We start from the raw sequence: 13,373 nt of genomic DNA on the forward strand, positions 1-13,373 counted from the left end.
CAGTCTTTTGAGCTTAGGATTCTATAGGTAGGGGCTTCACTTGTGAGTAGGGGAATTAGAATTTGAACTCAAGTCCTCACTATACAATGGCATGAATTATCTATAGTTCCAGAGAAGGGATAGTTTAGAGCCTAGGGAGGGTTTAAGGTGTTGAACGTGAAAGTGCAAGAAGACTGTTAGGGCACACAGGTCTTGTTTCCTATTTGTGTGACATTGTATGAGTTATTTAACCTCACTGGGCCTCATTCCCCTCATCTTTAACATGAAGGGTTCTAAATATCATAGTTGCTAATTACCATTGGGTAATTACTAGCATCGGAAAAGTTAAGTGCTCATGGCCTCAATATGAATTAGTTGAACTAGATGTATCTTAAGAATTTAACACTATCCTTGCCCTGATTTTATAGTAGGGATGGAAGGAGAGGCAACAGGAAAGAAAATTATGGCCTAAAATTCCCTTTTCTGATAAAATGTTTTCCATTCCCATGCTCAAGTCATATAAGATTTCTCAAAAGAAGCAACTATGAGGAAAACAATTCAAATACCCTATGAATATTTAAAAATAGATTTTTAATTGATATTATGGCTTTTAAATTGCCTAGATTTTTTCTTTTATCTCTTCCTGACTCCCAGAAATCCATCTTATAACTGTTGTAGGAGAGAAAAAGAAAAGAAGGAAGTAGATGAAAGAAATTCAGTAAAGTAATCAATACATAGAAAGAAATGTAATGGTATGTGCAATATCCCACACACATGTGCCTGCATCTCTGAACAAAAGCAAGTGGAGATTTCTTCTCATATCTCTTCCTTGAGGCCAAATTTGTTCCATATAATTTCTTAATGTTCGGTTTCAATTTTTTGATGAAGTTTCTGTCCATTCATACATTATAGTCATTGTGTACATTGTTCTTCTGGCTCTCTTTACTTCACTTTGAATCAGTACATATAAGCCTTTCTATGTTTCTCTGTATTCAACGTGTCCTTATTCAGAAGTCTGCTAAAGGCAGCTCAAACCTGTGAAGTGAGTATTAAATTTTCAGTGTGAGCATCATTTAACCTCAGAAATCAGCAAATGCTACAAATTAGAGTTTGATTTATTGTTTTGTTGATTTTTAGACTAAAGACAGTGATGGGGAAAATGTTTAAAATGTGCTTTAAACTTAGAATCTTTCATGTGTACTACTTTTTCTTGGAGAATTAGCTGTTAAATATGAGCGCACCACTGTATTTCTTACAGCACAATAATAATGGGGAAGCTCAGGTGCTCTCCCAGAAATTTCTCAAATTTCTATTACAGATACCTTCTTGAAAGAGTCAACCAGATAATCCCCAGGGCTAAGAACAGGGCTGGGCCCTCAATATTGGATCAAACAGAGCAGATAGAAGATGCAGCCTGGGCCCAGGCCAATCGTCTGATATTGTCCAGAGGGACCTAGATCGTGGATTCAGACCTCAGAGCTCACAATAGAATGGGACCAGCAGTGCAAGACAACTAAGGTGGGCAGGTACTCAGCCCCAGGGCCAGAACAAAGCCAGGACATTGGTGAGGGTTCGCCCAAGACACTATAGTTCTAGGTCAGTGCTACTGTCACTCTTACTATGTTGAGCCTTTCTGCTATCTGACAGGGGCTCAGGCCAACTAATGTCTAGTAAAGTGCTACCCATAGGTAAGAAGACTTCTGTGCCCTAGAAAGTCCATGAGGACAGTAATCAGGTTGTATAACTGATTAGATTTCTGATAGGTGGTTGAAAATTTGCACCATCATGGTTCAAGCCATGCTGGTGATATTTGAAGAACATAGCACTTGACACTCAAACAATGCAGTAGCAGCCCAGATGAAGAGGCCAGGATCATACAAAGCTACAGCAGTGCTGTCAGAGGTGGACGGCACCTGGCCATTATACAAAGTCTCATCTGGGAAGTAAAGGTGGATAAGTAAGTAAAGAAATGAAAATTGATTTATTATAATACCACGGGAGGCTTTTAAACACTTTAAGCACTAGCTGTGTGACCCTGAACAAGTCACTTAATTCTATTTACTGCACTTTCCTCATCTGTAAAATCAGCTGGAAAAGGAAATGGCAAACCACTTTGCCAGTATATTTGCCAAGAAAACCCCAAAATAAGTCACAAAGAGGCAGACATAACTAAAAATAATTAAGCAACAAAAAAGCCTGAAGAAAAGAAGAAAATATAAAGTACTTTATATTAAAAAAGAAAAAGAAAAACTGACCTGGAAAACAGATAAAAGATAGAGAAATTAAGAATCATTGGACTGCTTGAAAGTCATGAACAGAAAATACGTCTGGATATAATATTCTAATAAATCATGAAAGAAAACTCTCCAAACACATCTGAATAAGAAGGCAAAGTGAAAATAGAAATGACATTTCAAAAGAAACCCAAAATGAAAACTCACAGAAACATTATACCTAAAATCCAAAGCTTCCATGTCAAAGGAACAATACTGCAAGGAGCCAGGAAGAAGCAGGTCAGGTATCAAGGATATCGAGTCAGAATTACAAAAGACTTAAAAATACCACAGTGAAGAAGTGGAGAGCTTAGAATACTACATTCCAAAAGGCAAGAGAAATAGACTTGAAACCAACCACAATCTACCTAGCAAAACTGAATATAATTCTACAGAAGGAATATATGCATACGTATAATGAAACAGAGAATTTTCAAGCATTCCTCATGAAGAGAACAGAGCTGAGTAGAATTTCTTTTAAAGTTTATTTTAATTTTAATTTACGGAATAAAAAAAGCATTTTCAGAAGATAGTAGAATAAAAAAGATGAAACTGCACATGAAACTGCAAATCTACTATGCACAACTTGCTATTCCTTTCAAATATACAACAAAATTATCATATAAATTGCTTTTTTTTCCTTCCCTTCCCCTATCTTAAAGATGGCTGCCATTGGACACAAATAAAGTGTGTGTATGTAGGTATGCATGTAAAATTATTTTATACATACTTCTTTTTATCAGCTCTTTCTCTGAATGCAGATAGCATCTTTCTTCATCGCTAATTTGAGTATTTATAATGGTCAAAATACCTTATTCTCTCAAAGTCATTCTTAAAACAATATTGCTGTTTCTGTATACAATGTTCTGTTGGTTCCGCTCATTTCTCTTTTCACTATTTCGTGCAAGTCTTTCCGTGTTTTTCTAAAATCGCTGAGCTCATAAAACCATGCCTACGCTTTGACTAAGCAATACCACTACTTGGTCTCTATTCCAAAAGACACGGAAAAAAGGAAAAGGATGTATATGTAAAAACTGATTTATAATAGCTCGTTTCTGGGGGCAATCAGTTAGAAATCGAGTGGATGCCCATCAATTGGAGAAGGCTGAACAAGTTGTGGTATGTAAATATGATGGAATACTATAGACCTATAAGAAACAATGAGTAGAATGCTCTCAGAAAAACCTGAGAAGACTTGCATGAGATGATGCAAAGTGACATATACTATGTACAAAGTAACAGTATTACTGTAGGACGATCAGCTGTGAATGACTTGGCTCTTCTCAGCAATACAACGATCCAAGATAACTCTGAAAGACTTAGGATGAAAAATGGTATCCATCCCCATAGAAAGGACTGATGCTGTCTGAATACAGACTGAAGCATACTTTATTTATTTAATTTCTTGATTTTTCTGCAGGATTTTTTGGTCCGTGTTTCTTTCACAACATGACTATTATGGATACGTTTTGCATGACTACACATGTATGACCTATATCAAACTGCTTGCCTTCTCAGTGGGTGAGTTGGCGGGGAGGGAGGAAGGGAGAGAATTTGGAACTCAAAATTGTAAAAATGAATGTTAAAATTTTTTTACCTGGAACTGGGGAAATTTTTTTTAAATAAATAAATAAGGGGGCAGCTAGGTGCTGCAGTGGATAGAGCACTGTCTCTGGAATGAAGAGGACCAGAGTTGAAATGTGGTCTCAGACCAAACACTTGACACTTACTAACTGTGTGTGACCCAGGGCAAGTCACTTAACCCCAATTACCTAAAAATTTAAAAAAAATGAAAAAATAAACCCATCAATAAATATTTAAAAAGTCAAATCAAATCATTGAACTAATCATTTGTTACAGCACAGCAGTATTCCATCACAATCACATACCACAACTTGTTCAGCCATTTTTCAATTGATGGGCATTCCCACAATTTTCAGCTCTTTGCTACACAAACAGAGCTCTTATAAACATTTTCAAACATATGGGTTCTTTTCCTTTTCCTTTTTCCCTGATTATGTTTGGAAATAGACGAAATACTGTTATTACTGAGTCAAAAGGTATAGGTAGTTGGATAAGTCTTTGGGTATAATTCCAGATTCCTTTCCAAAATGGTTAGAGAAGTTCACAATTTCACCAAAGATAAGTGTCTCAAGTTTTTCACATCCCCTCCAACATTTGTCACTCTCTCTTTCTATAATTTTAGCCAATCTGGTAGGTATAACATATCTCAAGGTTGTTTCAATTCAATTTTTTTATATGACCATAAATTGATATTATTTCTTCATTGGAAAACTGCTTACTTACATCCTTTGACTATTGATCAGTTGGGGAATAACTTGTATTCTTACAGACTAACAAAGTTTTTTATATATTTAGGTGTGAGATCTTTATCTGAGAAACTGTCTATAAAAATTTCCCCCAATTTTCTGCTTTTCTTCTGAACTTAGCTGCATTTTCTTATTTGTACAAAACCTTTTTAATTTAATGTAATTGAAATTATTCATTTTATACCTAACTTGGCTCTGTATCTCTTGTTCATTAATAAATTGTTTGCATATCCATAAGTCTGATAAGTAATATGTTCCATGTTCTTCTAATTTTCTTGTAAAATTTCTCTTTGTATCTAGGTCATGTATCCATCTTGACCTGATCTTGGTAAATTGTGTGAGATATTGGTTTATGCCAATTTCTGCCATACTGCTTTCCAGTTTTCCCTACAATTTTTTACTAAATAATGAATTTATAATAATGAATATTTTTATTTTTAAAATCTATTTATTTGCAGTTTTCAACATTCACTTCCACAAGGTTTTGAATTCCAAATTTTCTCCCCATCTCATCCTTTCCCCCACCTCAAGTTGGCATGCATTCTGAATACCCCTTCCCCTAATCTGCCCTCCCTCCTCTTATCTCCTTCCTTGTCAGTTTTCCTGTAGGGCAGGATAGATTTCTATACTACCTCATTTCCTGTATATCTTATTTCCCAGTTGCATGTGAAAACAATTTTTCTTAACATTTCTTTCTAAAACTTTGAGTTGCAAATTTTCTCCCTTCCTCCATCCCCACCCAACCTCCTTGAGAAGGCAAGCAACTCCATACAGGTTATATATGTGTAGTCATGCAAAACACTTCCATAGTAGTCATGTTGTGAAAAACTTAGTCTATTTCCCTTAATCCCATCCTGCCCCCTGCCCCATTTATTCTATTTTCTTTTTTGACCCTGTCTTTCCTTAGAAGTGTTTGTTTCTGATTACCACCTCCTTCACTCTGCCCTCCCCTCTATTATCCCCCTGCTCTCTCATCTCCTTCTCCCATATTTTCCTGTAAGGCAATATAGCTCTCCATACCCAATTGAGTGTGTATGTTATTCGCTCCTTAAGCCAAATTTGATGAGAATAAAATTCATTCATTCCCTCTCACCTTCCCCTATTTCCATTCCACTGTAAAAGCCTTTTCTTGTCAGTTTTATGTGAGATAATTTACCCCATTCTATCTCTCCCTTTCTCCTTCTCCCAGTATAATCCTCTCCCATCCCTTAATTTTATTCTCCGTATATCATCCCTTCATCTTCAACTCACCTTGGGCCCTCTATCTATCTATCTATCTATCTATGTATCTATCTATCCATACATACATATAATTTTTTCCCTCCAACTACCTTAATATTGAGAAAGGTCTCATGAGTTACAAATATTATCTTTCCATGCAGGAATGTAACCGTTCAATCTTAATAAGTCCCTTGTGATTTCCCTTTCTTGTTTATCTCTTCGTGTTTTTCTTGAGTCTTGTATTTGAGAGTCAAATTTTCTATTCAGCTCTGGTCTTTTCATCAAGAATACTTGAAAGTCCCCTATTTTACTGAATATCCATTTATTTCCCTGAAGGATTATACTCAGTTTTGCTGGGTAGATGATTCTTGGTTGTAACTCCTTTGCCCTCTGCAATACTATATTCCAAGGCCTACAGTCCCTTAATGTAGAAGCTGTTAAATCTTGTGTTATCCTGACTGTGTTTCCACAATGCTTGAATTGTTTCTTTCTGGCTGCTTGCAATATTTTCTCCTTCTCCTGGGAACTCTGGAATTTGGCTACAATATTCCTAGGAGTTTTTCTTGCAGGATCTCTTTCAGGAGGTGATTGGTGGATTCTTTCAATTTCTATTTTGCCCTCTGGTTCTAAAATATCAGGGCAGTTTCCCTTGATAATTTCTTTTTATATTTGTTTTTTGATAATTTCTTGAAAGATGATGTCTAGGCTCTTTTTCTGATCATGGCTTTCAGATAGTCAAATAATTTTTAAATTCCCTCTCCTGGATCTATTTTCCAGGTCAGTTGTTTTTCCAATGAGATATTTTACATTCTCTTCTATTTTTTCATTCTTTTGACTTTGTTTTATGGTGTCTTGATTTCTCATAAAGTCACTGGCTTCCAATTGCTCCATTCTAATTTTTAAGGGAGTATTTTCTTTAGTAAGCTTTTGGGCTTCCTTTTCCATTTGGCCAATTTTGCTTTTTAAGGCATTGTTCTCCTCATCGGCTTTTTGGACCTCTTTTGCCATTTGGTTCAGGCTATTTTTTGAGGTGTTATTTTCTTCAGTATTTTTGGGGTCTCCTTTAGCATTCCTCTCTGTTTTTCCTCTACTTCTGTTACTTGCTTCTCAAAATGCTTTTTGAGCCCTTCTATGGCCTGGGACTTATTCATGTGTTTCTTGGAGGCTTTGGATGTAGGAGCTTTGACCTTGCTTTCTTCTGGTTGTATGTTTTGATCTTCTTTGTCACCAAAGTAAGATAATAGAGTCTGACTCTTTTTGCGCAGCTTAGTCATGTTCCCAGCCAATTACTTGAGTTATAAACTCTTTGTTAAGTTAGGGGTCTGCTTGCAGTGTGGAGAATGGACTGTCCCAAGCTTCAGGGGTTTTCTGCAGCTGTTTTCAGAGATACTTGTAGGGACATGTAAATTTTCAGTTCTTCCAAGGTTTTATTATTGAGGGTGAGGTGTTTAGTGCTTTCCTGGCTTGTGTTCTGGTCTATCAGTGACTACAAGCACTCTTTTCTGTCTTGGAACTGTGAGGAGGATTTCATCTGTACTGCTACTACAAGTTCCACCAAGCCAACACTCCTCCTTGCCCCAGAACTGCCACCCAGAACTGTGACCCAGATCCAAATATGAGCAAAGCAAGAGAATCCTGCACCAGCAAAGAGATCCCTGTAATCCCCCTCTGATCAGCAACTGGTTCCCCCTCAGTCTGTGGGCCAGAAGCTCAGGAAGCAGTGACATCCCTGGGGCCAAGTGCGGGGACTGGAGCTGAGACCACCAAGCTTCTCTCTCTCACCACTGCAGACACAGACTTTTCCCACTGACCTTCTAAATTGTCTTTGGTGTTCATGGATTGAGAAGTCAGGAAACCACCACAGCTACCCACAATTCAGTCCTCTGAGGACTCCTCCAGGTTTGCTGAGGTCTGTGTGCCCATGCTGAACTGCGTTCCTCTCCCAGCCTGGTGCAATATACCGTTCTGATTAACCATCCAAGTTATCTTGGGCTGGAAATTTGTTTCACTTTGTCTTTTTGTGGGTTCTGATGCTTTAGAAATTGTTCAGAGCCATTTTTGTAGGTATTTGGAGGGGTTTGGGGGAGAGCTCAAGCAAGTCACTGCTTTTCCTCCGCCATCTTGGCTCCACCACCACCCCCTCTGATAATGTCTTGAAAGATGATGACTAGGCTCTTTTTTTTTAGTCACGGCTTTCAGGTTGCCCAATCATTTTTTAAATTATCTCCACTGGATCTATTTTCTAGGTTAATTGTTTTTCCACTGAGAAATTTCACATTGTCATCTATTTTTTTCATTCTTTTGGTTTTGTTTTATTGTTTCTTGATTTCTGAGAAGGTCATTAGCTTCCATTTGCTACATTAATTTTTAAGAAATTATTTTCTTCAGTGAGCTTTTGAACCTCCTTTTCCATTTGGCCAATTTTGCTTTCTAAGGCATTCTTCTCCTCATCGTATTTTTGGACCTCATTTACTATTTGGCCAACTCTGCTTTTCAATTCTTCTCTTCTTTGGCTTATTCTACCACTCTTGCCAAGTGACCTGGTCTTATTTTTTAAGGTGTCATTTTCTTCAGTATATTTTTGGGTCTCCTTTACCAAGCTGTTGACTCTTTTTCCATGATTTTCTTGCATCATTCTCATTTCTCTTCCCAGTTTTTCCCTGCCTCACTTGCCTGATTTTTAAAATCTTTTTGAGTGCTTTCATGGCCAGAGACCAAGTCATATTTTCATGGAGGCTTTGGGTGTGGGAGCTTTGACTTTGTTGTCTTCTTCTGTGTGTTTTGATCTTCATTGTCACCATAGTAACTTCATATGCTCCAAGCTTTTTCTTTTCACTGTTTGCTTATTTTCCCAGCGTGTTCCTTGACTTTTTGCTGAGGTAGGGCTCTGCTTCCAGAGTGGAGTGTGCATTGTCTCGAGCTTCAAGAGATACTTCCAGGGACCTGAGAGTTTTCAGTTCATTCCAAGGTGGTATGATCCTATGAGATGCGTGTACTACTGTCCTAGCCTGTACTCTGGTCTGTGAGTGATTACAAGCATTCTTTTCCACTCTGGAACTGTGAGGAGGGTCCTGCTCAACTGTGGCTACAAGCTCTGGTGTGCTAGTGTGCCTCCTCACCTCACTCATTCATTGATAAGTTTAAATCCCCTCAACTATCCTCAACTGACAATGTGTTGCCCAATAAAGTGGCACACAGACCAGGCAACCTTGTTGCTGTCTCCACTGGCAAAGCATTTGTATGCCATGTCAAAAAATGCAAAGAGTTTCTTTTGCTTTCCCAGGGACACTTTTTCTTTCCAGGGCTCAACCCTGTGGGGTTATGAGAATGAATATACAGAAGGATGACACTCTGCTTTGGGATTTTGAAATGTCTTCTATGTTTCCCTTGAAGTCAAAGCCCCAAGTCTTGGGGTCAGTAGATATTCAACTTTATGCCAGTATCCCTGAAGATGGAGGCATGATTTCCCAAGGATGGTTTGGGAAGACAGACATCCTAGTTGAACTTAAAGAACTATTGCAGAAAACTAGCTCCTTCTTTCAACCCTCCTTTCCTAGAAATGTCTGTACAGTGATAATTCAGCCATATTTCATCTTTTTATTTTCACCTAGCACCAGCTCTGCCTATACTTTGCAAATTCAGCTGGTCCTGCAATAGGCCGGCACTCTTTATTCAAGTTCTTCTTACCAACTCTTGGAAGAAAATAAGCCTTCTCATTATTATCTTGATAGGTCTCTACTCTCAGATTCATCTTCCTGCCTTGTTGTCCTTTTTAAATGCTTCTGTAACTCTCAGGATAGCATGGGGAGGGCCCATTTCTACCATTTCTAGGTCTACCAGGAGCTTGTGGCAACAGCATCAGTGAACAGGCTCAAGGGGAAGGGAGTAGTTGCAGATAGCACATGGCAGGAATGTTCAAGGCTGCTGGCTGACACGTGGGAGGATGCAAGCACATCACCCTCTGTTTCTTATTATTGTACCTTACATTTGTTCAGGATCTCACACTTTTTCAATGCATTTAGACACATATGACCTCCTTCGCAACCCTTTTATGAGGTAGGTTTTATTAGATTATTTTCAGATGGAGAAACTGAGGCCCAGTGAGAAAAAGTAATTGACTTACCTGAAATTACCTCTTTAACCAGAAAGGGAATGTTGTTAATTTCAAGCCAAGCTTATGCACCTTGAAGTAGAAGTTGGATGGTGACCACAGAAAGCAGAATCTTTGCCATCCCTGCCTCAGGGCAGCATTAGAACAAATCTCTATAGGTCATGGGGAGAACCACAAATGACAATGCTTAATACTTATTCCCCAAAGGAACTTCATACTCCTCTCTAACAACTAGTTCACATTGCCAAGGAGGATTAGAAACTAGCAGGAAGAGGAATAGAAAATAAAGGAAAGATAAGTGCAAGGAGGGTTGGAAAGACCCTGGAAAATCTCCCTTAAGGCCAAAGGCTTATACCCACAGATAGAACCACATTCTGAGAGTCCACAGGCCCAGGGTTGCTGCAGTTGGATAGAGATCCCTGAGGAGCAGCTAAGAGGGGTCTGTTCTGAGTGTGTCTGTCACATGTCTGTGAAAAACTGGGCTGGCCTTGGGCAATCTTCTGGTCTCTATCCTTCACAGTACTCTTTGGTGGTACCATTGCTAATCTGCTTAATCAGAGATATTGTAAAATTTCAAAACTGGAAGAAACTTTAGAGACAATCTCTTCTGAATCCTTCATTTTATAAAGCAGAAGACTGTGTATTAAAGTGAGTGGACCAGGATCACAAATCCTAAGTTGCTGAGCCTAGGCTAGGACCATACCTTCTGACTCTAATGCCAGTATCCTTTCTATGAAAAGCAGCATGTGCTTGAAAAGAGTGTCTTGAAGAGGGAAACACTAAACAACTCACAAGCCAGAATTTAATGGAAAGATCAAGGATTTGGAGACAAATGACCCAAGGTTCAAATCTTTGCTCAATTATTTACTATATATGCGACCATGGTCAAATCCAGTCTCTTCCCCTCAATTTCTGCCTCTATAAAATGAGGGACTAGATGACAGTGAATGTCTTTGACAGCTCTAAATTCTATGAGCCATGGCCTTCTCATCATATGAAAGCTTGAGAACCTCCTTATTTCCTATAGGATGAACTACAAACCCCTCTGTTTTTCGTTTAACACCCTCCCAAAACTGGCTGCAACCTTTCTTTTCAGATTTCTTGCATATTACTCTGCCTTTTTTGCTTACAAAACTAGACTAGTAGCTGGTCCTTAGACACAACATGCCACCTCTTTCTTCAAACTTCCACCGGTTTCATTCCTGGAATGTTCTCACAAAAACAATTATCTTTCTTCAAGGCTCAGGTCAGTATCTTAAAAAACTTTCCCTATCCCCTTCCAATTGTGAGTACTCTTTCCTTCCTCAAATAATTTAGTATTTACTTGTCTGTCTACCTGTTATATTTCCTGAGAGAATGTAAACTCCCTAAGGAAAGGAAATGCCATTCTTTTTCTTTTTTTTCTATATTTCTAGTTCTCAGCACAGGTTCTTGAATAAGGTAGATGCATAAGAAATCAATGTGCAATTGACTTGAATGAAATGCCACAGAGTATAAACTCTGGATGTTTTTAATGTACTCCAAAGTCTTCAAGCACAGACTCAATGACAGGCTGTTTGTTGCTTATGACACCTCTAGATAAGTCTGGAGAGAGCCTTGTCCAAAAGGATGACCACTAGAGGATAACATTTTTCAGCCCTTATATCTTCTAAAGACTCTATGTTCTCGTTCTCTCTCTCTCTCTCTCTCTCTCTCTCTCTCTCTCTCTCTCTCTCTCTCTCTCTTTCTTTCTCTGTCTCTCTCCCTCTCTCTCCCTCTCTTGCACTGATGACATCTCAGCTCTTTGATAGACTGAAGACTGAAAAAGTGCTTTGTTCTTAACAACCCTATAGAGCAAGCAAGTGATGTGTAGGCAGAAGTGTGCTGTCATAGAAAAGGCCTTTGGTGAGAAGCCCTAGGGAGGATTCTGGGCTTGCTGATTGACTTGTATAATTTTAGGCAAGAAGTCCCTGCTCTTCTATAGTGAGTCAGTCGGTAAACATTTATTAAGCACCTACTATGTGCCAGGCACGGTGCTAAGTGCTGGGCCTTCGTTCCTCATCTGTAAGTATGGGCCTTAGCTTTCACATCTGTAAAATAAGAATGTTTCACTCAATGACCTTTAAGGGTCCACCCAGCTCTAAATCCTATGGCCTCATTATAACCAATTATAAATGAGGACACAGTGTGGAGGTGGTAAAGTGCCCACAGTCACATAGCTCAGACATTTCAGAGTCAGCCTTCAACCCCACATCTTGCTCTAAGTGCCATGTTCTACCTCCCTGGTTCTCATAGTCCAGTACTGACTTCTACCATCTTACCCCACAGCATGGTAGATCTAGGCCTCTGTCATTACTGTTTTATTCCTCTGCTTATTCTCTTCCCTGCTAAGCTTTCCTTCCCCCTCTAGTGTGACCCTCTCTCTTGATCTAAAGCCTATTCAAACCCCAATCTTGTTTTTCCTTCATTATTTGGCTAAGAGGTAAACAGTGATGAGATAACTGAGCATAGTTGACTTTGCTAAGCTTCCATGGTAAAATTCATTGGGTGCAGCAGGGAATCCTACTATCTGCTAGTCTCTAAGACAAAGAAGGAATTGTTTTCAATGGATATGTTTGCCTTTTGGTACCCATTTAGATGACTTCACTGGACTCCTGGGCCAGTGTCCTCTCCATTGTGGTCAGTCACAGCCTCTCCTGTGTTGAGGAAAGGAAAAGACATTCATTAGCAATCCCTTTTAGGAGACAGACATTTGAAGGAGCTAAACAAAGGACCTCTTCTAATTCAGACAACAACCCTGCTATTTGTCCAAAGTTTGAAGATACAAAAGAAAGCACTGGGGATTAAGAATCAAGGAATTCTTCATCTCCACATAAAGCTTTTCACTTCCCTCACTGAGCCTCAGGTTACTTTTTTTTTAATCTAAAAAAAATAAACAAACAAACCCAGAGGTATTACATTTTGGAGTCACTGCCCAAAATTGTTATAAGGGAAGAACTTTATAAACATTTACATGCTGTAGAAATATTTGTTATTATCCTTGACTCTTCTCTCTTCTCTCCCTCCCTCAGTTACTTACCACTTTCTTTCAAGTGCATTTCTGTATCATTTCTCTACTCCTCACTTGTACTTCAGCCACCACCATAGGACAGACTCTTATTATTACTTTGCTTTTCTTTAAAAAAAAGGTTTATTGTTTCGTTTTCTCATTAATACCCCTCAGCAACCAAATGGAATTGTCTCTTGTTCCCAAGAAAACCACTTAATGAAACAGAAATAACTACATCTCAGAATGTAAGCAGTATCCTGACCCTGTAGACTTCCAATTCTACATTGAGAGGTGGGAGGTATGCTTTGTTTTCTGTTCTCTGGCAATGATTGGTTATTATAATTCCTCAGGATTCCAATTCTTTGTGTGTTCTTCTTATTGACATCATTGTCATCATAGTCCATATTATTGTTCTGGTTTTTATTTCATCC

Source organism: Phascolarctos cinereus, unplaced genomic scaffold, assembly GCF_003287225.1.
Source record: "Phascolarctos cinereus isolate Bilbo 61053 unplaced genomic scaffold, phaCin_HiC Scaffold_2;HRSCAF=192, whole genome shotgun sequence".
Classification (NCBI taxonomy): Eukaryota; Metazoa; Chordata; class Mammalia; order Diprotodontia; family Phascolarctidae; genus Phascolarctos; species Phascolarctos cinereus.